Here is a 23,248-nt window from a genome sequence, read left to right as displayed (position 1 = left end):
AGCAGTCCCGCATTCACTGAAGGGGGGACTGCTGAAAAGGATTAATAACTACTGTGAAGGGGGGGCTCCTGAAAGGGGTTAATAACTGCTGTGAAGAAGGGACTGATGAAAGGGGTTAATAACCACTGTGAAGGGCCTTCCCCCGATGGGGGCATGGCTTCATTGGGTGGGGGCGTGATACAGTGGGCTTGTGCCCCGGATGTTTTCAGACCCTAGCAACGCCCCTTCTGCAGATATGGCCTCCGGTCCATGCACTGTGTTTGCAGTGCACATAACACAATGTATGTAAAAGAAGAGGAGAAGGGAAGGGGGGGGGGGGGCTTGAGCACAGGAGTACCAGGGCCCACCCAAGCCAAACTGAAGTTGAGCCATACTGAGGGAATCAGACATTCCATCCACTCCCGGTCCCCCCTTGCCTTGGGCCCCGTAGCAGTTGCGTGGTCTGCCACTATTGGCAGTATGCCACAGCCCAAATCATGCAATTATGGACTACCAACGCAGTTACATTCTGTTGATTCTGGCTCTACCTCATAGATTTACACCCCATAAAGCTCCTCACACAGATCTGCACCCTCATGGCCCCAGAATACGCCACATGCCCCCCCTCCCTCACAAAAAGCTACAGCAATGGAGCAGGTAATCATACTGTCACCGCCAGCTCTCTGAGAAGGTCTGGCAGACGTTCTTCTGTACCTCTTGCATGATGTTCTTTGTTTTGGTTTCACTTTGTCATCTCCTTTCATTCTACTAGCTGTCACCTATTTACACTAATTGCCTCCCTTTATATTCCCTCCCATACTGCCTCACTTTGCGGTTTATACTACTTCCTGGATTCAAGTGTTCACTGCTGGAGGTTTCTGCTACTGCTTGTTCAGATAAGTCCTTTCATGTATTGTGTTTCCTTGCTGGCTTGATTCTAGGTGACCCTGACTCCCTCCGTATGAAGTGCAGGGAGCCGGTGGTCATGTCCCCTCACTATTATAGGGTTTTCAGGTGTCACACAGTCTAGGTACGGGGGCATACAATCGTCTACCTTTGAGACCCTTGTATGTGCTTAGCAGTCAGGGTGAGCTCTTAGGGTTTTATAGGGGTCACCTATATGCTCCTTAGTTTGGGATCAAGCCAGTCGGACGTTTATTCATAACTTCCAGCTATCTGCAACATCATCCGTGACATTATAAACCGCCATTACCGTCTTAAGCATGGATCCGGTTTCAGCCTTGATTGACCGCATGCAAGGTCTTTCACTGGAGGTAGAAGATCTCCGTAAAACTGTGTCTCAGTTTCAGGTGACCGGTTCTGCTTGCGTTCATGGAGTTTGTTCCGAGCCTAAGATCTCGCTTCCGGATACTTTCTCCGGGGGTAGTGAGAATTTTGTTCGCTTTAGAGAGGCTTGCAAACTCCATTTTCACCTACTTCGCCTACTTCTGGTAATGAGGAGCAGAGGGTGGGGATCATCATATCGCTGCTCAGGGATAACGCTCTTGGGCGTTTTCGCTTGCATGCGGTCAATCAAGGCTGAAACCGGATCCATGCTTAAGACGGTAAGACGTTTTTTCTCTGTTAGAGAATTCCGCAGAAGAATCGCAGAACATCTGAATGACATCCGTAAGGGCGCTGATACCCCTATTGCGAGGCACATATCCACCCTACATGGTGGTAATGCGGAGGCGATCAAATTTCAGGCCGTTGAGGTGGTGAGAAGATCCCAAAGAGGAGGTGACTTTGACAAGCGGTTACTGCAAAAGGAGACACAGTGGATTTATCGTCTGCATGCACTCCAACCACAGGGACTTAATGAGTACAACTCTTTTGTTTGTTTTCTTTGAGCCCCCTTATACATGTGACGCTCCTTATAGACCTGCGGGGGGTTAACCGGTCGGCATATGAGTGAGGGTATGATCTAAATTGAATTGCCTTGTATTCATGATGCCTGCCCCTCCGCAGTTATTTGTGGAACTCAGGGCTCTTTCACACTTGTGTTCTTTTCTTCCGGCATAGAGTTCCGTCGTCGGGGCTCTATGCCGGAAGAATCCTGATCCGTTTTATCCTAATGCATTCTGAATGGAGAGAAATCCGTTCAGGATGCATCAGGATGTCTTCAGTTCCGGAACGGAACGTTTTTTAGCCGGAGAAAATACCGCAGCATGCTGCGCTTTTTGCTCCGGCCAAAAATCCTGAACACTTGCCGCAAGGCCGGATCCGGAATTAATGCCCATTGAAAGGCATTGATCCGGATCCGGCCTTAAGCTAAACGTCGTTTCGGCGCATTGCCGGACCCGACATTTAGCTTTTTCTGAATGGTTACCATGGCTGCCGGGACGCTAAAGTCCTGGCAGCCATGGTAAAGTGTAGCGGGGAGCGGGGGAGCAGCATACTTACCGTCCGTGCGGCTCCCGGGGCGCTCCAGAGTGACGTCAGGGCGCCCCAAGCGCATGGATCACGTGATCGCATGGATCACGTGATCGCATGGATCACGTCATCCATGCGCATGGGGCGCTCTGACGTCATTCTGGAGCGCCCCGGGAGCCGCACGGACTGTAAGTATACCGCTCCCCGCTCCTACTATGGCAACCAGGACTTTAATAGCGTCCTGGGTGCCATAGTAACACTGAACGCAATTTGAAGACGGCTCCGTCTTCAAATGCTTTCAGTACACTTGCGTTTTTTCCGGATCCGGCGTGTAATTCCGGCAAGTGGAGTACACGCCGGATCCGGACAACGCAAGTGTGAAAGAGGCCTTAGCGTTGTCATATATGTATAGTTATTATATGTAACACTTCTTGCAGTTAACCGCTATGGCACTGTTAACATCACCCCCTATGTGATCTTATGTAGCACCTTCTCGCCCCTGCTGTATTTGATCTATAGTTGACAATTACAGTAAGTCAACATTGTAATCATCACTCTAGTTACCATCAGAAGATTCTCATTCCGGGTCCTTCAACACCATGCTGCCGTATTAATGTAAGCCGCTGTATGATCACTCTTACATTTGAATATACGAATGTTTTGACATTCGTCTGAGATCGCCTCATAGAGGGGGCGGGTAGATGGGGCGGGTTGGATGATGCGGCGCCTCCTGCTTCTCTATTGGCCGCTCCAGGGGCTGGATCCAGCGAAGGGGAGGGGTTTCCTCCTTATATAGCGCTCGTCCTCTCGGCCGCGTACGGCCACTTAGTGCTGACAGCTGCAGCCTCTGTTACGGAGGTTAGCAGCTTACTTTGCTGTTTGTCGTCTCACCCACACTATATGCTCCTGACGAGCCATCTATGGCGAAACGCGTCGAGCGCTAGTGGGGGCAAACTGTCGCTTGTATATGTTGCTTGCCATGCGCTCACACTTCAGTAGTGGTCTGTGTCAATCCAGCCCTCTGTAGTATGTGAGCAGTCGCCATCAAGCATCTCCTGCTCATACCCAGCTAGTGCAGTGTCCCTTGATTCGTGTTCGTAGGACCGACACTCGGACACCTGGTTCATTCACGAACAGGTGCCTTTAGCAGGTCGGTCTCTATGGGCAGATGTCTATCAATGGATTAGTGTGTTAAACTTAGTCCAGGGTCCTACAAGCTGGGTCTTTTTGAGCATAGCACCTCGCCGTGCCACGGTGTACACCTGCGCTGCACGAGCTCACTACGGCCGATTGGCTTGGTGGTGCAGGCACTAGTAGTGCACCAATAGTGGATCTTTTAGTGATTCTAACCACACCTGAGTGGTACCGCCTTGTGCGGTCTCATTTGACCTTGGTTCAGAATTGTGGGTAGATCACTAGAATTTTTGTTATAGTTTGTAGGTTTCCTTTCTTCCCCAATTTTTTGTGAATTAATAAAGTATTAGTTTTAACTAATTTTCATAGCGTTCCTGTACCTCAGTGATATATATGGGTTTGCTTGCCTCTGATAGTAGAGGATTCAGCTCTCAGAGGAGGGTTTGTTTCTGTTGTGGGGGTATAAATCATTTGGCTAATGTTTGCCCCTCTAGGAGATTCAGGGAGTTTTCTGAGGGTAATAAAGAAACAAAAAGAAAAAAAAACCTCTAAAAACTTTCCATTTGCTACTATTGGCAAGGTTGATGCAGAAATTGAAGGTTTGCCGTTTGCTTGTAGTTCCTGTTTTGTCCTACCTGCCAAGGTGGCGCTAGATAGCAAGAACATTGTTTGTGAGATTTTTGTAGATAGTGGAGCAGCTGTCAATCTCATTGATAATCAATTTGCTATAACACATGGTTTCCAGGTATGCACTTTGGAAAAGGATATACCTGTTTTTGCTATCGATTCTGCTCCACTTTCTCAAAAATCGTTAAAGGGCATAGTTCACAATATCCGTTTGACTGTGGGTGATGCTCATGTTGAGGATATGTCATGTTTCGTCCTTAGCGGACTACCTACTCCTCTAGTGTTGGGGCTACCCTGGCTCACTAAACATAACCCCACCATTGATTGGCAAGCAAGGCAAATAAATGGTTGGAGTGACTTTTGCAGAGAGAATTGCCTCACGGCGTCTCTTTCAGAGGTTTCTACCAAGACTGTACCATCTTTTCTCTCTGAATTTTCGGATGTGTTTTCCGAGAGTGGTGTACAGGAGCTGCTCCCTCACCGGGAGTACGATTGCCCTATTAATCTCATCCCAGGCGCCAAGCTGCCAAAATCACATTTATACAATCTCTCCCAACCTGAAAGAGTCGCTATGCGTACTTATATCTCTGAGAGCCTGAGAAAGGGACACATCCGACCCTTGAAGTCACCTGTTGCCGCTGGGTTTTTTTTTTGTTAAGAAAAAAGATGGTTCTTTAAGACCTTGTCTGGATTTCAGGGAGCTGAACTGTATCACAGTTCGTGACCCATATCCGCTTCCTCTGATCCCGGACCTGTTTAACCAGATTGTTGGGGCTAAAGTTTTTTCTAAGTTGGATTTAAGAGGGGCATACAACCTAATCAGGGAAGGGACGAATGGAAGACGGCTTCAATACCCCTGAGGGTCATTTCGAGAATTTGGTTATGCCCTTTGGTTTGATGAATGCTCTGGCCGTCTTCCAACATTTTGTGAACAGCATTTTTTATCATTTAATGGGGAAATTTGTACTGGTGTATCTAGATGACATTTAGATTTTTTTCTCCTGATTTCAAAACTCATAGGGACCACCTACGTCAGGTCTTGCTCATTCTGCGGGAGAATAAATTGTACGCTAAACTGGAAAAATTTGTGTTTGCGGTTCCAAAGATTACATTTCTTGGTTTTCTTCTCTCCGCTTCTGGTTTTCGCATGGACCCTGAGAAGGTCTGCGCTGTGCTTGATTGGGAGCTTCCTGAGAATCAGAAGGCGCTGATGCGGTTTTTGGGTTTTGCCAATTATTACAGAAAGTTCATTTAGAATTATTCCTCTGTTGTTAAGCCGCTCACTGATATGACTAAAAAGGGGGTAGATTTTTCCTCCTGGTCGGTAGATGCGCTTAAGGCCTTTTCTAGTATCAAAGAGAGTTTTTCTTCCGCTCCCATTTTGGTACAACCTGATGTCTCTCTACCTTTTATTGTTGAGGTGGACGCTTCTGAGGTGGGTGTGGGTGCGGTCTTATCTCAGGGTCCCTCTCCTGCCAAATGGCGACCGTGTGCCTTTTTCTCAAGGAAACTCTCCTCCGCAGAGAGAAATTACGATGTGGGAGATAGGGAGTTGTTGGCCATCAAATTAGCTTTTGAGGAATGGCGCCATTGGCTAGAGGGAGCCAGACACCATATTACCGTGTTTACTGACCATAAGAATTTGGCCTACTTGGAATCAGCCAAGCGCCTGAACCCGAGACAGGCCAGATGGTCTTTATTCTTTTCTAGGTTTAATTTTGTTGTCACGTTCCGCCCTGGGGTTAAAAATGTGAAGGCTGATGCCCTGTCACGTTGTTTTCCGGGAGGGGGGAACTTTGAAGACCCGGGTCCCATTTTGGCTGAAGGGGTGGTCGTCTCTGCTCTTTATCCTTATTTGGAGGCAGAGGTTCAGGCAGCCCAGGCAGAGGCTCCTGATCTTTGTCCTCCTGGGAGGTTGTTTGTGCCTCTCGCTTTACGACACAAGGTTTTTAAGGAGCACCACGATACTGTCCTTGCTGGGCACCCGGGGAGTAGAGCCACAGTGTATCTCATTGCTCAGAGATTCTGGTGGCCGGCTCTTCGTAAGACGGTTGAGGGTTTTGTGGCAGCCTGCGAGACCTGCGCTCGTGCCAAGGTCCCTCATTCACGGCCATCGGGTTCTCTCCTCCCGTTACCCATTCCTTCCCGTCCTTGGACGCATCTGTCCATGGACTTCATTACGGACCTGCCTCGTTCCTCAGGGAAGACTGTGATTCTGGTAGTAGTGGACCGTTTTAGCAAAATGGCACATTTCATTCCCTTTCCTGGGTTACCCAATGCTAAGACGCTGGCGCAAGCATTTGTTGATAACATTGTCAAATTGCATGGCATTCCTTCAGACATCGTTTCTGATAGGGGCACGCAATTTGTTTCCAGATTCTGGAAGGCCCTCTGTTCTCGCTTGGGGGTTCAGTTGTCGTTCTCTTCTGCTTTTCACCCGCAGTCGAATGGTCAGACCGAACGCGTCAATCAGAATCTGGAGACATATCTGCGCTGTTTTGTTGCAGAGAATCAGGAGGATTGGTGTTCTTTTTTGTCCCTTGCTGAGTTTGCCTTAAATAACCGTCGCCAGGAGTCCTCTGATAAGTCACCATTTTTTGGTGCATATGGGTTTTATCCGCAGTTTGGGACATTCTCTGGAGAGGGGTCTTCTGGTTTACCTGATGAGGAGAGATTTTTCTCGTCTTTGTCATTTATTTGGCAAAAGATTCAGGGTAATCTGAAGAGGATGAGTGAGAGATATAAACGTGTGGCGGATAAGAGACGTGTGCCTGGTCCGGACCTGAATGTGGGTGATCTGGTGTGGTTGTCTACAAAGAATATCAAACTGAAGGTTCCCTCCTGGAAGTTGGGTCTTAAGTTCATTGGGCCTTACAAGATCTTGTCCGTCATCCATCCCGTTGCCTTCAGTCTTGATCTTCCTCAGACTTGGAAGATCCATAATGTTTTTCACAGGTCCCAATTAAAACCTTATGTACCTTATGCACTGTAACCTCCTCTTTACCAGCAACAACAATTGGAGGAGGAGGCAATCTTGAATTTCAGGTCTCTAGGATTGTGGATTCTCGCATTATCCGTGGTTCTCTCCAGTACCTCATTCATTGGGAGGGTTATGGTCCTGAGGAGAGGATGTGGGTCCCAGTGGCGGACATTAAGGCCACTCGTCTCATCAGGGCTTTCCATAGGTCCCATCCTGAGAAGGTTGGCTCTGAGTGTCTGGAGTCCACCCGTAGAGGGAGGGGTACTGTCACCGCCAGCTCTCTGAGAAGGTCTGGCAGACGTTCTTCTGTACCCTTTGCATGATGTTCTTTGTTTTGGTTTCACTTTGTCATCTCCTTTCCTTCTCCCAGCTGTCACCTATTTACACTAATTGCCTCCCTTTATATTCCCTCCCATACTGCCTCACTTTGTGGTTTATACTACTTCCTGGATTCAAGTGTTGACTGCCGGAGGTTTCTGCTACTGCTTGTTCAGATAAGTCCTTTCATGTATTGTGTTTCCTTGCTGGCTTGATTCTAGGTGACCCTGACTCCCTCCGTATGAAGTTCAGGGAGCCGGTGGTCGTGTCCCCTCACTATTATAGGGTTTTCAGGTGTAACACAGTCTAGGTACGGGGGATACAATCGTCTACCTTTAAGACCCTTGTATGTGCTTAGCAGTCAGGGTGAGCTCTTAGGGTTTTATAGGGGTCACCTACATGCTCCTTAGTTTGGGATCAAGCCAGTCGGACATTTATTCATAACTTCCAGCTATCTGCAACATCATCCGTGACACATACACCATGTACCTGCCTGGCCTCCATTTTTATCTTTTCTTTAATTGCTTCTAAAATAACAAGCACCTGCTCTTCATGCTCTTCCCAATCAGTCAGGGAGTAATCCTATATAGCATTGTCCTCTTTTCTCTCTTTGCGGTTTTCATAAATTTTTTTTTTTTAGGAACGCATGCGTTTTTTTTGGGAACACATGCGTTTTTTTGCCCAGATGTCCCTATCGGTGCGATATACTACTGTATATAATATTAACTTTGTATCTGGTTGCTAACATTATAAAATCCTATTTTTAAATATATCAATGATGTTAAAATACACATAAAATACAAACATAAAACTATGAGTAATCCCTAACAGTTATGACATTTGAGGGATTTGAGGAATTGTGAAGACTGGAGATTTTGGAGATTTGATAAAGAAAGGAGGCAGGCAGACACTTGACCACTGAGGAAGGGAGAGCAAAACTACCCAAAACGCATATGGTGAAACAAGTTATGTACCTGCATTGAAAAGCCTCCGATAAACCTGTATGGCCATACAGAAAAAACTTCTACAGGAAAGGAATATATATCTTTTTCATTGAACGCTGTACCGAAGGAAATTGCGGAACAGAGTGTCAACTCCCGCGATCTTTGGAACTCCCGCGGAATTCGAAATAGCTTGCCTCAAGGAGCGATCAAACAAGCCCACGAATACTTAAAGCTCCGTTCAAGCAATCGGGAGACAGCAGACACCAGACGGTAAGCCAAACATTGATTCCAAGTTTACCTCTACAGGGAGTGCAGAATTATTAGGCAAGTTGTATTTTTGAGGATTAATTTTATTATTGAACAACAACCATGTTCTCAATGAACCCAAAAAACTCATTAATATCAAAGCTGAATATTTTTGGAAGTAGTTTTTAGTTTGTTTTTAGTTTTAGCTATTTTAGGGGATATCTGTGTGTGCAGGTGACTATACTGTGCATAATTATTAGGCAACTTAACAAAAAACAAATATATACCCATTTCAATTATTTATTTTTACCAGTGAAACCAATATAACATCTCAACATTCACAAATATACATTTCTGACATTCAAAAACAAAAACAAATCAGTGACCAATATAGCCACCTTTCTTTGCAAGGACACTCAAAAGCCTGCCATCCATGGATTCTGTCAGTGTTTTGATCTGTTCACCATCAACATTGCGTGCAGCAGCAACCACAGCCTCCCAGACACTGTTCAGAGAGGTGTACTGTTTTCCCTCCTTGTAAATCTCACATTTGATGATGGACCACAGGTTCTCAATGGGGTTCAGATCAGGTGAACAAGGAGGCCATGTCATTAGATTTTCTTCTTTTATACCCTTTCTTGCCAGCCACGCTGTGGAGTACTTGGACGCGTGTGATGGAGCATTGTCCTGCATGAAAATCATGTTTTTCTTGAAGGATGCAGACTTCTTCCTGTACCACTGCTTGAAGAAGGAGTAGGACTGGGAGTTGAGCTTGACTCCATCCTCAACCCGAAAAGGCCCCACAAGCTCATCTTTGATGATACCAGCCCAAACCAGTACTCCACATCCACCTTGCTGGCGTCTGAGTCGGACTGGAGCTCTCTGCCCTTTACCAATCCAGCCACGGGCCCATCTATCTGGACCATCAAGACTCACTCTCATTTTATCAGTCCATAAAACCTTAGAAAAATCAGTCTTGAGATATTTCTTGGCCCAGTCTTGACGTTTCAGCTTGTGTGTCTTGTTCAGTGGTGGTCGTCTTTCAGCCTTTCTTACCTTGGCCATGTCTCTGAGTATTGCACACCTTGTGCTTTTGGGCACTCCAGTGATGTTGCAGCTCTGAAATATGGCCAAACTGGTGGCAAGTGGCATCTTGGCAGCTGCACGCTTGACTTTTCTCAGTTCATGGGCAGTTATTTTGCGCCTTGGTTTTTCCACACGCTTCTTGCGACCCTGTTGACTATTTTGAATGAAACACTTGATTGTTCGATGATCACGCTTCAGAAGCTTTGCAATTTTAAGAGTGCTGCATCCCTCTGCAAGATATCTCACTATTTTTGACTTTTCCGAGCCTGTCAAGTCCTTCTTTTGACCAATTTTGCCAAAGGAAAGGAAGTTGCCTAATAATTATGCACACCTAATATAGGGTGTTGATGTCATTAGACCACACCCTTTCTCATTACAGAGATGCACATCACCTAATATGCTTAATTGGTAGTAGGCTTTCGAGCCTATACAGCTTGGAGTAAGACAACATGCATAAAGAGGATGATGTGGTCAAAATACTCATTTGCCTAATAATTCTGCACGCAGTGTATTTATAAAAGAAATGCCATGAGAGATTCTAAGCTGAACATTATCAGATTCCTGTCGATGCCACATGAGCATATTACGCTCCCAGGGGAAATGTACCTCAACATTTTAAGTGACACTCACCTTCTCAATCTGGGATAGAGTTACAAAGGAAATACCTTCCTCTTTGCAATAACAGCACATACAAAGTCTGGGTATTACTTGAAGATTTTCGGTGTGATTTATATTATTGAATATTATTGATTATTATCGAACGTATTGATTATTTATCGATTATTTATCGAACATCTATAGAATATACCGACTATCTAGTATATGTGATTGCTTTTTAATATATGTTACTGTATTTTATTGTATTGTTATTACTATTTTTATCACTTTATTCTTATGGGGATTTAACAATAAATATTTTCTGCACATCTCAATTTGGTTGCCAAGTGTATTAGTGCCCGCTCATTCTTTAACTTTTACATTTACTTTTCAATATAGGGTTGGGTGATTCCCTCCATATGAGCTTGTAGCACCATACCACAACTACTAACGAGTGAGCCACCAGAATCCATTACTACCTTGAACTTTTTTTCACCCTAGTGAGTGAGCTCCTCTGAAGTAGATTATGGACCCCCCCTTTTTCCTGTTTCCCTTTTTCCCCCCTCCCTCTCCTTCCTTCCCCTTCCTGATCTCTTCCCTATCCTCCTTTCCCGTTATCCACCCCACTAATCATCGATTACGTCAGGGACATTATAGATTAACCACAAACCAGTATGTCTTGATCTTGATTTTAGTCCTAGATAAGTATACTCTGGTGTTATATGCGGTACACCGCCGTGTATTTCAATGTATTTCAATGTGCCAATTCATCCCCAGTCACTGATTTCACTAAGGATCTGTATTAACACATAATAATATATATTTGGCCCCTACAATCCAGACACTCAAGGGTGTCTAGCGCAGCCTTGTCCCATTATATACTACCGTGTCACATGACATAATATTCCCGCCCCTTGACTGTCAAATAGATGCACGGTGGTAGCGAGTGACACGCAGGTGGAACGCAGGACAGTTCCGCCTGCTCGCGCATGTGCACCACAACATAGCGAACGGCCGATCTGCGTGCCTGACACGCAAGTGGAACGCACGCACGCCCCAACAAGGTCATGTGACCGGACATGCCCCATGACCCATAGAACAGTGGCGTTCCTCGCCACTTTATAAGGCGCTAAGCTGGCGCCTATACAGTGCATCCGGCGCAGAACCCCTGATACACAGCATCAAAGGTAATCGCTGAACCTCTACCTGATTTTGGTTATGTTGTTTCCTTATGTGTCCTTTTATGTATTCCTATGAGGCTTTTACATGCTTAATCAGGACGCTGGGGATATTGGCAGCAACAATAACAATTGTATGATCTCTCCACAATGGTCTAAATTTTATGCACTCATGGGGCCGCCCAGTCATAGGACACATTGCACTGACCCCATATACGGCTCTCAATATATATAAATACTCCATATGATCCCCTGACCCATTTGATGGATCATCTATGATAAATGCCTTGACATCAGTGCCAGTGTGTCCTACGTTGGACAGTACCCCCATGTGTGCAACTATGACACTGTGATGTGCCACATGTATTAACCCGCTTACCAACAGTAGTATACGAAATTCTATTGGCTTCAACCACAATCGCTGATAAGATCATGTTTACTCCCAGATGACAACGAACTGTCAATTGTTTTTATACTATGTTCTCTGCAGATAATTTTTCCCTTATGTTCAAATGTGTATATATAAAAACTCTTGCTAAATAAGAATTTTCTCGTCATGTAACGAAGATCCCAATGCATATATTATAACTCATACAAATATACATTATCTTTATAGATTTAAGACCACTGAGGAAGGCCGTGAAAGGAAGAAAAGTCTGGTCGTTTTCTTTCATGCTTATAGCTGTGATTATTGCACCGGAACTCTAATTATGTGATGAAAAAAATGTGAAAATTAAAACTTTAATAGCAACAAGAAAAACTGTGTGCTGCAATCTTCTTACTATTATAGTGCGACTGTATAAGTCCTTGCAGGCACCAGTGAACCCAACAGGAGTGCGGTACTCCAAAACTCAACACTATTTGCGATACTGTGAGTTACCAGCACCCTACCCGAACATGACAAATGTGTTTTCCTATGACACCAGCACCGCTGACAGCATTGTCTCTGGAGTAAACCTGTCCAGCGACTTCCTTCATATACCTAGTCATGAACTGAAGATACGAGACTACGAAAGAGACCGAAAACGTCTGATAGGCTGGGAGCTCCACTGTAGCACCCTTGCCGAATATTACCGCACTAATCGTATACCGAGAGGCCTGCGATCAAGATTAAGACCCACATTATTCTCCGACAATACAGAATTCTCCACACGCTTTGAAAATATTCTGAACAAGTGCTCTTTTGATATAATTTTACTTACCCTAGAACAACTACAGAAATCAATAGAGGAATTATCCAAGAAAATCGAGATCACAGAAACAACCTTAACCACAACAGCACCAGAGGAAGATTGGAAAAAAGCCAAAGAAAGGATTGATAAACAACTGAGCGAATACAAGAAACACACAGAACTGAACAAGCGACAAAAATTCGTACGTGACGCGGAGGATTATCGACTAGACAACGTCTACCGATGGAAAAGGAACCCCCAGCATAATCCGTGGGACAACAGATACCAACATCATTCCGGTTCTTCATCCGATAGTGACCGATCAGGAAACTACAAACATCCAGCTCGTTTTTTAGGCAACCGACGGAGAGGACGGGGACCAGGCGCACCAGGAGAGGCGGGAGGAGACGGTCAAGGAAGCCAAGTACAGACCAGATCGCAGGTAAGGAGAGCAACTTAGTTGTAAATATCTCCTCTACCAACCTATCCCCCGCACAGACTTACATACTCCAAAAGGGACTATCCTTTTGCCCAACACCCAGCCTGAGTACATTTACCCTGGAACAGGAACTCCAGAGGTTCTACCGATCCTTAAGACTAAAGGCACACTTTAGTGAGGCGGGACCCGGACCATCCAATACCACAGAATCACCAGGGGCATTATCCCTGGAGACACTAGGCCTTAGAAATAAAAGCTCTTTCATGCCACCACGCAACAAACATCCGATACAAACATTTATTTCCTTTGCCCAAAAATCCATACAGGAAATCATAAAAGATCACAAACAAGGTCGTTACAAACATACAAATAATTTGACAGCAGAAGAAAAGATGGCCCTAGATTCGCTACAAACACAGAGCGACATTATAATCAAACCAGCCGATAAAGGTGGTGCCCTTGTGGTAATGGACAAGACTAAATACATGTGTGAAATAAGGAGACAATTAAATGATGAAACAACATATGAAACTTTACGACAGAATCCGACATCACAAATTCAGGAATTGATCTCCAATATTCTAAGCACATATAATAATTTAGAGATAATTGATTCCAAGACCGTAACGTTCCTTACCAAACAAGATCCCATCATACCAGTATTTTACACCTTACCAAAAATTCATAAAAACCTACAGGATCCCCCAGGACGCCCCATTGTCGCCTCCACAGATTCCATATTTTCCCCTTTGGCCATTTACCTTGAAAAAATTCTCACCCCACTGATTAAAACATCCAGATCTTTTCTCCTCGATACAACAGATTTCATCTCCAAATTACAACAGATAAACAAACCACCTGATTGCACACTAATCACTTTAGACGTGAACAGCCTGTACACATCGATCGAACACGAAAAGGGAATTCAAGCCACGGCCAGACTACTATGTACCCATTCAAATCTCGACATGATACAACAGGAATTCTGTATAGAATTATTGACAACTATACTGACAAAAAACGACTTCATGTTTGGGGACACATATTACGGTCAGAAAAGAGGTACCGCTATGGGATCAAACGTGGCCCCACCATATGCAAATGCTTACATGATAGCCTTTGAGGAAGATCACGTATATACTCATCCCTTGTTCAATCAATTTTCAATCACGTGGCTACGATTCATTGATGATATTTTTTGCATATGGGGGGGCCCCATCACCGCTATTGACAAATTTGTTCATGACCTCAATTCTGTCTATCCAGAATTATGCTTTACCATACAGACAAGCAAAGAAAAAATAAGCTTCCTAGACACAATAGTCAAACTTGACGCAGCAGGTAACATAACATTGGATCTATACAATAAACCAACCGACCGTAACAGTCTTCTTCACTATAACAGCTGTCACCCCAGGGCCACAAAAAACTCTCTGCCCAAATCTCAGTTTATAAGGGTCAACCGCATTGTTACCGACAGTGAAGTGAGAGAAACTAGATTGAAGGAGATGACTGAGAAATTCCAATCAAGAGGTTATCCACAAACACTTCTTGATTCCACATTAAATAATATCACTGAGATAGTCCAACCACGTAAAAAGGAACCCAAAAGGCTAGCCTGCGTTACAACATACCACCCCTTGATACCTAAAATCCATCAGGCATTGAGAAAGCACTGGCCAGTACTTAAAAAGGCATACCCCAACATTCCGGAATTTAGTGAACCTCCAATTACTTGTTACAAGAGACCCCACAATGTCAGAGACAAATTGGTCAAAGCTGACATAGGTAGCCTGACTAAGCTACCAAAACAAACTTTCCTAAAGAGTCAACGACAAGGGACATTTCCTTGTTTACATTGCGCACAATGTTCAAGTGTTACTAGAGGCGAACACGTGACTCACCCAAGAACTGGACGACCATACCAGATTAAGGGATTTTTTACATGTGATTCCAGCTTTGTAGTTTATGTACTGAAATGCCCATGCGGACTGGCGTACGTGGGTGAGACAACCCAACATGTTCGCGATCGTGTAAGCAAACACAAATCCACCATTAGACTCGAACAGACCCTGCTACCCGTCCCATACCATTTTAACGAGAAAAACCATCGGGTATCGCAACTACGGTTCCAGGTATTAGAACAAATCGATTCTCCAAGACGCGACGGCAACCGGATCCTACGTCTAAAACAAAGAGAGGCGTACTGGATCCATACACTCGGGACTCTCTCACCACATGGCCTTAATCGGGAGTGTGATTTTTCTATTAATGTCTAATGTAACGATGAAGATTACTATTTCTATGTGTGATTAACAAAGTTTTATCTTTCCTTACAGACCCGTTGATATTACGAACCGCAAGGGTGAGATAACCACAACCCCCCCCCTTTTTTTCCCCCTTTCCCCCCCCCCTTTTTCCTGTTTCCCTTTTTCCCCCCTCCCTCTCCTTCCTTCCCCTTCCTGATATCTTCCCTATCCTCCTTTCCCGTTATCCACCCCACTAATCATCGATTACGTCAGGGACATTATAGATTAACCACAAACCAGTATGTCTTGATCTTGATTTTAGTCCTAGATAAGTATACTCTGGTGTTATATGCGGTACACCGCCGTGTATTTCAATGTTTTTCAATGTGCCAATTCATCCCCAGTCACTGATTTCACTAAGGATCTGTATTAACACATAATAATATATATTTGGCCCCTACAATCCAGACACTCAAGGGTGTCTAGCGCAGCCTTGTCCCATTATATACTACCGTGTCACATGACATAATATTCCCGCCCCTTGACTGTCAAATAGATGCACGGTGGTAGCGAGTGACACGCAGGTGGAACGCAGGACAGTTCCGCCTGCTCGCGCATGCGCACCACAACATAGCGAACGGCCGATCTGCGTGCCTGACACGCAAGTGGAACGCACGCACGCCCCAACAAGGTCATGTGACCGGACATGCCCCATGACCCATAGAACAGTGGCGTTCCTCGCCACTTTATAAGGCGCTAAGCTGGCGCCTATACAGTGCATCCGGCGCAGAACCCCTGATACACAGCATCAAAGGTAATCGCTGAACCTCTACCTGATTTTGGTTATGTTGTTTCTTTATGTGTCCTTTTATGTATTCCTATGAGGCTTTTACATGCTTAATCAGGATGCTGGGGATATTGGCAGCAACAATAACAATTGTATGATCTCTCCACAATGGTCTAAATTTTATGCACTCATGGGGCCGCCCAGTCATAGGACACATTGCACTGACCCCATATACGGCTCTCAATATATATATAAATACTCCATATGATCCCCTGACCCATTTGATGGATCATCTATGATAAATGCCTTGACATCAGTGCCAGTGTGTCCTACGTTGGACAGTACCCCCATGTGTGCAACTATGACACTGTGATGTGCCACATGTATTAACCCGCTTACCAACAGTAGTATACGAAATTCTATTGGCTTCAACCACAATCGCTGATAAGATCATGTTTACTCCCAGATGACAACGAACTGTCAATTGTTTTTATACTATGTTCTCTGCAGATAATTTTTCCCTTATGTTCAAATGTGTATATATAAAAACTCTTGCTAAATAAGAATTTTCTCGTCATGTAACGAAGATCCCAATGCATATATTATAACTCATACAAATATACATTATCTTTATAGATTTAAGACCACTAAGGAAGGCCGTGAAAGGCCGAAACGTCTGGTCGTTTTCTTCCATGCTTATAGCTGTGATTATTGCACCGGAACTCTAATTATGTGATGAAAAAAATGTGAAAATTAAAACTTTAATAGCAACAAGAAAAACTGTGTGCTGCAATCTTCTTACTATTATAGTGCGACTGTATAAGTCCTTGCAGGCACCAGTGAACCCAACAGGAGTGCGGTACTCCAAAACTCAACACTGATTATGGACATTTGGCACCAAATTGAGAGTAAAAAAGCGAAAGCAGAAACATTCAAATTTGATGATATGCAGGATGATGTTTTTAGTAGCGATAAAGCTATGTCAGATGTCTTTAGAGAATTAGAGGGACTGCTACAGAAACAACTCAGACAGTATTGGGAGATAAGGTCCCTACAGCAGTATATAGAACATGGAAAAATTCCTAAGGGCTTAATTTTGAATAAAACCCCAGCACAAGATCTCCTGAATGAGGAGTTTGAGGGGGAGTGGAATAGACTACTCTTTTCCCACTCCGTCTCACTCATGCAACTTATAATTAAAAGGAGAACAGAGATAGGAAGTGCTTAATCAAAAAATTGGAAAATTAAAGGACCACCTTGAAAAATTCTCTAGAAATAGTGAATTTGAAATGTGGCAACAAAGACTCTGTAGTGGACTAGATAAAATCGAGAGTGAGATCATTAATAAAAAAAATAAAAAAACACCAGAATACACAGAAAAATCACCAGGGTGAAAAATCTAAGGAACATGTTCCCTTATCACAGAATGAGATCCCAAAGGGGAAGAAAAAAGAAGGGGATAAAGATCAACGGGGCTTATCAGACAATTACTCAATCTCTGTATCCAACAGGTATGAGGAATTGTCTGATCAGCATTTTTTAGATCATACCCCAGCACATCACAGAGCATGAATAAGACACAGAGAAAGGACACCCCCCAAACACAATTTAGAATCACCGACACACCATTACAATTTAAGACCCAAGAACACCTATCAACACCAGGACACAATGAAAAGGCAATATCACATACCACAAAAGATGAATCACATAGAACAGTCAAGATACCAACACTCAAGGCACAGAGGAGGATCAGAAAGACAAGACGAAGTAAGAGGAAGAGACACATATCACAAGAGACACCACCAGTAACTGATTTCAGCTCAATAATCAATCTGAGTTCGATTACCTTAACCAAAACCCAAACTAAACTGTTAGAGAAAGGTTTGAAGTTTGCCCCCACCAATAAGATGGACAAATTCTCCACATACATAGGAATACAAAAACTAATTAGGAATATCTGCCTCAAATTTTTTTTTATAAAAAACCCAATAATGTGGAATGAGAAAGCGATAGTTGAAAAAACTACAAAAAAGACAAAAAAATCCCCAAAAAACCTCCTAAAAAACAAGTCAAATATGTTCCCAAGGAGCGAAATCAGTAAAGAGATAGGAGCCTTTCAGAAGTGTGTAGAGGAGGATATATGCAAATTAAAGGCCAGACCAAGAGCCACAAACAATCTAACTAGAGGGGAGTTTGAGGCATTAAAACAATTACAAAAGAACAATTCCATCACCATACGCCCCGCGGACAAGGGAGGTGCGGTGGTGGTGATGAATACAACTAATTATAATAAGGAGTGCCTCCGACAGCTTTCAGATGGGGAGACCTATCAAAAACTGGGGGGAGACCCCCTTGATGGATTTGAGTTGGAGCTCAAGAGATACGGTATGAATGGATTGGACAACGGAACACTATCACGGCAGGAATTGGATTTCATCTTAGGCACGCAGAGGAGGCTACCATGCATCTACTGCCTGCCTAAAGTCCACAAAAACCCGAGTGATCCTCCAGGATGTCCAATCGTCTCAGGGATTGGATCCATTACGTCCAACCTGTCTAAATATATAGATGTCCAATTACAGCCAGCAGTTATGAAAACTAGTTCCTATATTAAGGATACGACCCAAATCATACAGATTTTGGAAAACTTAGATGTCCAGTCTAAATGGATTATGGGTACACTTGATATTCAATCACTATACACTGTGATTGACCATCATCAAGGAATTGATGCCGTTAAATCGCAATTAACAAGAGATGGGTCCTATGGAACAATAAAAAAAGACTTTATAACGAAAGGAATAGAGTATATCTTGAGCCACAACTACTTTTTCTTCGAGGGGGACTTCTTCCTGCAGAAACGGGGTACCGCCATGGGGACCAGATTCGCCCCCAGCTATGCTAATTTATTTTTGGCCGAGTGGGAACACAACCACATTAGGCCGAGGCTGGGGGTGGATCTGGCCCTGTGGCGGCGTTACATCGATGATGTAATCTTCATCTGAAAACAAAGTAAAGAAGAATTGGAGAAATTCTTAGAAACAATTAACAATAATAACTTGAATCTGGTCTTTACCTCAAACAAGCAGGAGAGTACTGAATTCCTGGATTTATTAATCACGAAGTCTGGAAATAAATATATATGTGAGACATTCCGCAAACCCACAGCTAGAAATAGCTATATTGACTTTTATAGCTGCCACTTGCCAAAAAGGCTGACAAATGTTCCCTCTGGTCAGTTTCGTAGGATAAAACGGAACTGCACAGAGGGACATACTTTTGAGATAGAGGCCATTGAGATGAAAAAACAATTTATTGGAAAGGAATATCCTGAAAATTTAGTGGAGGAGTCACTCAATCAAATTAGGAAACTAGATAGAAGGGAGTTTTTTGAGAAGGAAGACAATAAAGACAAAAATGAGAAAGAAAATGAACAAAACAAAGAAGATGCCATAAGGGTAGTTCTTCCATTTAATGAGAACTATAGGAAGATTCAGAAAATCATTAAAACCCACTGGCATATTTTAAGTGATAAAATTATAGGACACCTACTCCCAACTGTTCCGACAATTACTTTCACTAGGGCACCGAATCTAGGCATTAAAGTGGCCCCCACTGTAAAACCATGGAAACAGAACAAGATGAGTCTTTCAGGAACTTGGCTGAACTTGAAGGGTTTTTACAAATGCGGTAGGAGCATGGGTTGTAGATTGAATAAGAAACCCCGCCTGACGACTACTGTCTCCTCGACTAAGAATAATTTTAAATGGGAGATAGAAGATTGTCTCACATGTGACTCCACCGGAGTTATCTACCTTCTCCAGTGCCCTTGCAATAGACAATATATAGGACGTACGAAGAGGTCATTCAAAAAAAGAGTGGCCGAGTACATTGCGAATATTAAAAAGGGGTACGATAAACATTCCCTATCGAAACATTATAAAGATGTGCATAAACAGGATCCATCTAGTTTAATGGTTTTGGCACTGGAGAAGGTGGAGAAACACTGGAGGGGCGGAGACTTCATCAGACAAATGTCTAGGATAGAATCCAGACGCATTTATGAATTTGGATCTCTGCAACCAAAAGGACTCAATGCGGAGTTGGAGATTTTTGGATTTATGTAGGTTGGGTGTCTCGCGGCTGACGGCACGTCGCATGCCAGGCCGTTTATCGGCGCTGCGACGTGTCCTTGGCTTCTAGATACCCACCCTCCTTTCTCTATCAAATCTCCAAAATCTCCAGTCTTCACAATTCCTCAAATCCCTCAAATGTCATAACTGTTAGGGATTACTCATAGTTTTATGTTTGTATTTTATGTGTATTTTAACATCATTGATATATTTAAAAATAGGATTTTATAATGTTAGCAACCAGATACAAAGTTAATATTATATACAGTAGTATATCGCACCGATTGGGACATCTGGGCAAAAAAACGCATGTGTTCCCAAAAAAACGCATGCGTTCCCAAAAAAACGCATGCGTTCCCAAAAAAACGCATGAAAACCGCAAAGAGAGAAAAGAGGACAATGCTATATAGGATTACTCCCTGACTGATTGGGAAGAGCATGAAGAGCAGGTGCTTGTTATTTTGGAAGCAATTAAAGAAAGGATAAAAATGGAGGCCAGGCAGGCAGACACTTGATCACTGAGGAAGGGAGAGCGAATCTACCCGAAACGCGTATGGTGAAACAAGTTATGTACCTGCATTGAAAAGCCTCCGATAAACCTGTATGGCCATACAGAAAAAACTTCTACAGGAAAGGAATATATATCTCTTTCGTTGAACGTTGTACCGAAGGAAATTGCGGAACAGAGTGTCAACTCCCGCGATCTTTGGAACTCCCGCGGAATTCGAAATAGCTTGCCTCAAGGAGCGATCAAACAAGCCGGCGAATACTTAAAGCTCCATTCAAGCTATCGGGAGACAGCAGACACCAGACGGTAAGCCGAACATTGATTCCAAGTTTACCTCTATTTATAAAAGAAATGCCATAAGAGACTCTAAGCTGAACATTATCGGATTCCTGTGGATGCCACATGAGCATATTACGCTCCCAGGGGAAATGTACCTCAACATTTTAAGTGACACTCACCTTCTCAATCTGGGATAGAGTTACAAAGGAAATACCTTCCTCTTTGCAATAACAGCACATACAAAGTCTGGGTATTACTTGAAGATTTTCGGTGTGATTTATATTATTGAATATTATTGATTATTATCGAACGTATCGATTATTTATCGATTATTTATCAAACATCTATCGAATATACCAACTATCTAGTATATGTGATTGCTTTTTAATATATGTTACTGTATTTTATTGTATTGTTATTACTATTTTTATCACTTTATTTTTATGGGGATTTAACAATAAATATTTTTTGCACATCTCAATTTGGTTGCCAAGTGTATGAGTGCCTGCTCATTCTTTAACTTTTACATATAAAAATTCAAATCACCCACGTTTTCCCAAAATAAAAAAAATCATGGGCATCACCGCATGCGAAAACGCCAGTACTATGGAAGTATAAAAAAGTTAGCCTAAGGCGTCACAGAAATAAATAAAAAAGGCTGATTCAACATTTTTTCATCACTCTATCTTACAATAAAATTGAATAAAAAGTGATCAAGTCATACACACCCCAAAATGGTATTTGTATTTTTCAAAAATGCTTTTATTGTGTAAAACCAAGATAAAAAAAAAAAAATGCACATATTAGGTATTGCCGCGTCCATAACGACCTACTCTATAAAAATATCATGTGATCCTACCCATCTGGTGAATTCCATAAAAATATATATATATAAACTGTGTCAAAAAGCCATTTTTTCTCACCTTACATCAAAAAAGTGTAATATCAAGCAATCAAAAAGTCATATGTGCCCCAATATGGTACCAATCAAACCATCATCTCAAAATAAGACCTAAGACAATCGTCCATAAAACAAAATAAAATATGGCTTTTAGAAAATGGAGACACAAAAACAAGCACAACTACCTCTAGCAAAAGAGTTATGTACTTCAGGAGTAACCCTAATAATAATAATAATAATATATATATATATATATATATATATATATATATATATATACATATATACACACACACACACCGGTATATATACAGGTGAAACTCGAAAAATTTGAATATCGTGCAAAAGTTCATTTATTTCAGTAATGCAAATTAAAAGGAATTGCATTAACCACCTCAGCCCCCAGTGCTTAAACACCCTGAAAGACCAGGCCACTTTTTACACTTCTGACCTACACTACTTTCACCATTTATTGCTCGGTCATGCAACTTACCACCCAAATGAATTTTACCTCCTTTTCTTCTCACTAATAGAGCTTTCATTTGGTGGTATTTCATTGCTGCTGACATTTTTACTTTTTTTGTTATTAATCGAAATTTAACGATTTTTTTGCAAAAAAATGACATTTTTCACTTTCAGTTGTAAAATTTTGCAAAAAAAACGACATCCATATATAAATTTTGCTCTAAATTTATTGTTCTACATGTCTTTGATAAAAAAAAAATGTTTGGGTAAAAAAAAAATGGTTTGGGTAAAAGTTATAGCGTTTACAAACTATGGTACAAAAATGTGAATTTCCGCTTTTTGAAGCAGCTCTGACTTTCTGAGCACCTGTCATGTTTCCTGAGGTTCTACAATGCCCAGAAAGTACAAACACCCCACAAATGACCCCATTTCGGAAAGTACACACCCTAAGGTATTCGCTGATGGGCATAGTGAGTTCATAGAACTTTTTATTTTTTGTCACAAGTTAGCGGAAAATGATGATTTTTTTTTTTTTTTTTTCTTACAAAGTCTCATATTCCACTAACTTGTGACAAAAAATAAAAACTTCTATGAACTCACTATGCCCATCACGAAATACCTTGGGGTCTCTTCTTTCCAAAATGGGGTCACTTGTGGGGTGGTTATACTGCCCTGGCATTCTAGGGGCCCAAATGTGTGGTAAGGAGTTTGAAATCAAATTCTGTAAAAAATGACCTGTGAAATCCGAAAGGTGCTCTTTGGAATATGGGCCCCTTTGCCCACCTAGGCTGCAAAAAAGTGTCACACATCTGGTATCTCCGTACTCAGAAGAAGGTGGGGAATGTGTTTT

The sequence above is a fragment of the Bufo bufo genome, chromosome 4, assembly GCF_905171765.1.
Source record: "Bufo bufo chromosome 4, aBufBuf1.1, whole genome shotgun sequence".
NCBI classification, from domain to species: domain Eukaryota; kingdom Metazoa; phylum Chordata; class Amphibia; order Anura; family Bufonidae; genus Bufo; species Bufo bufo.
Note: the sequence above shows the minus strand (reverse complement) of the source record.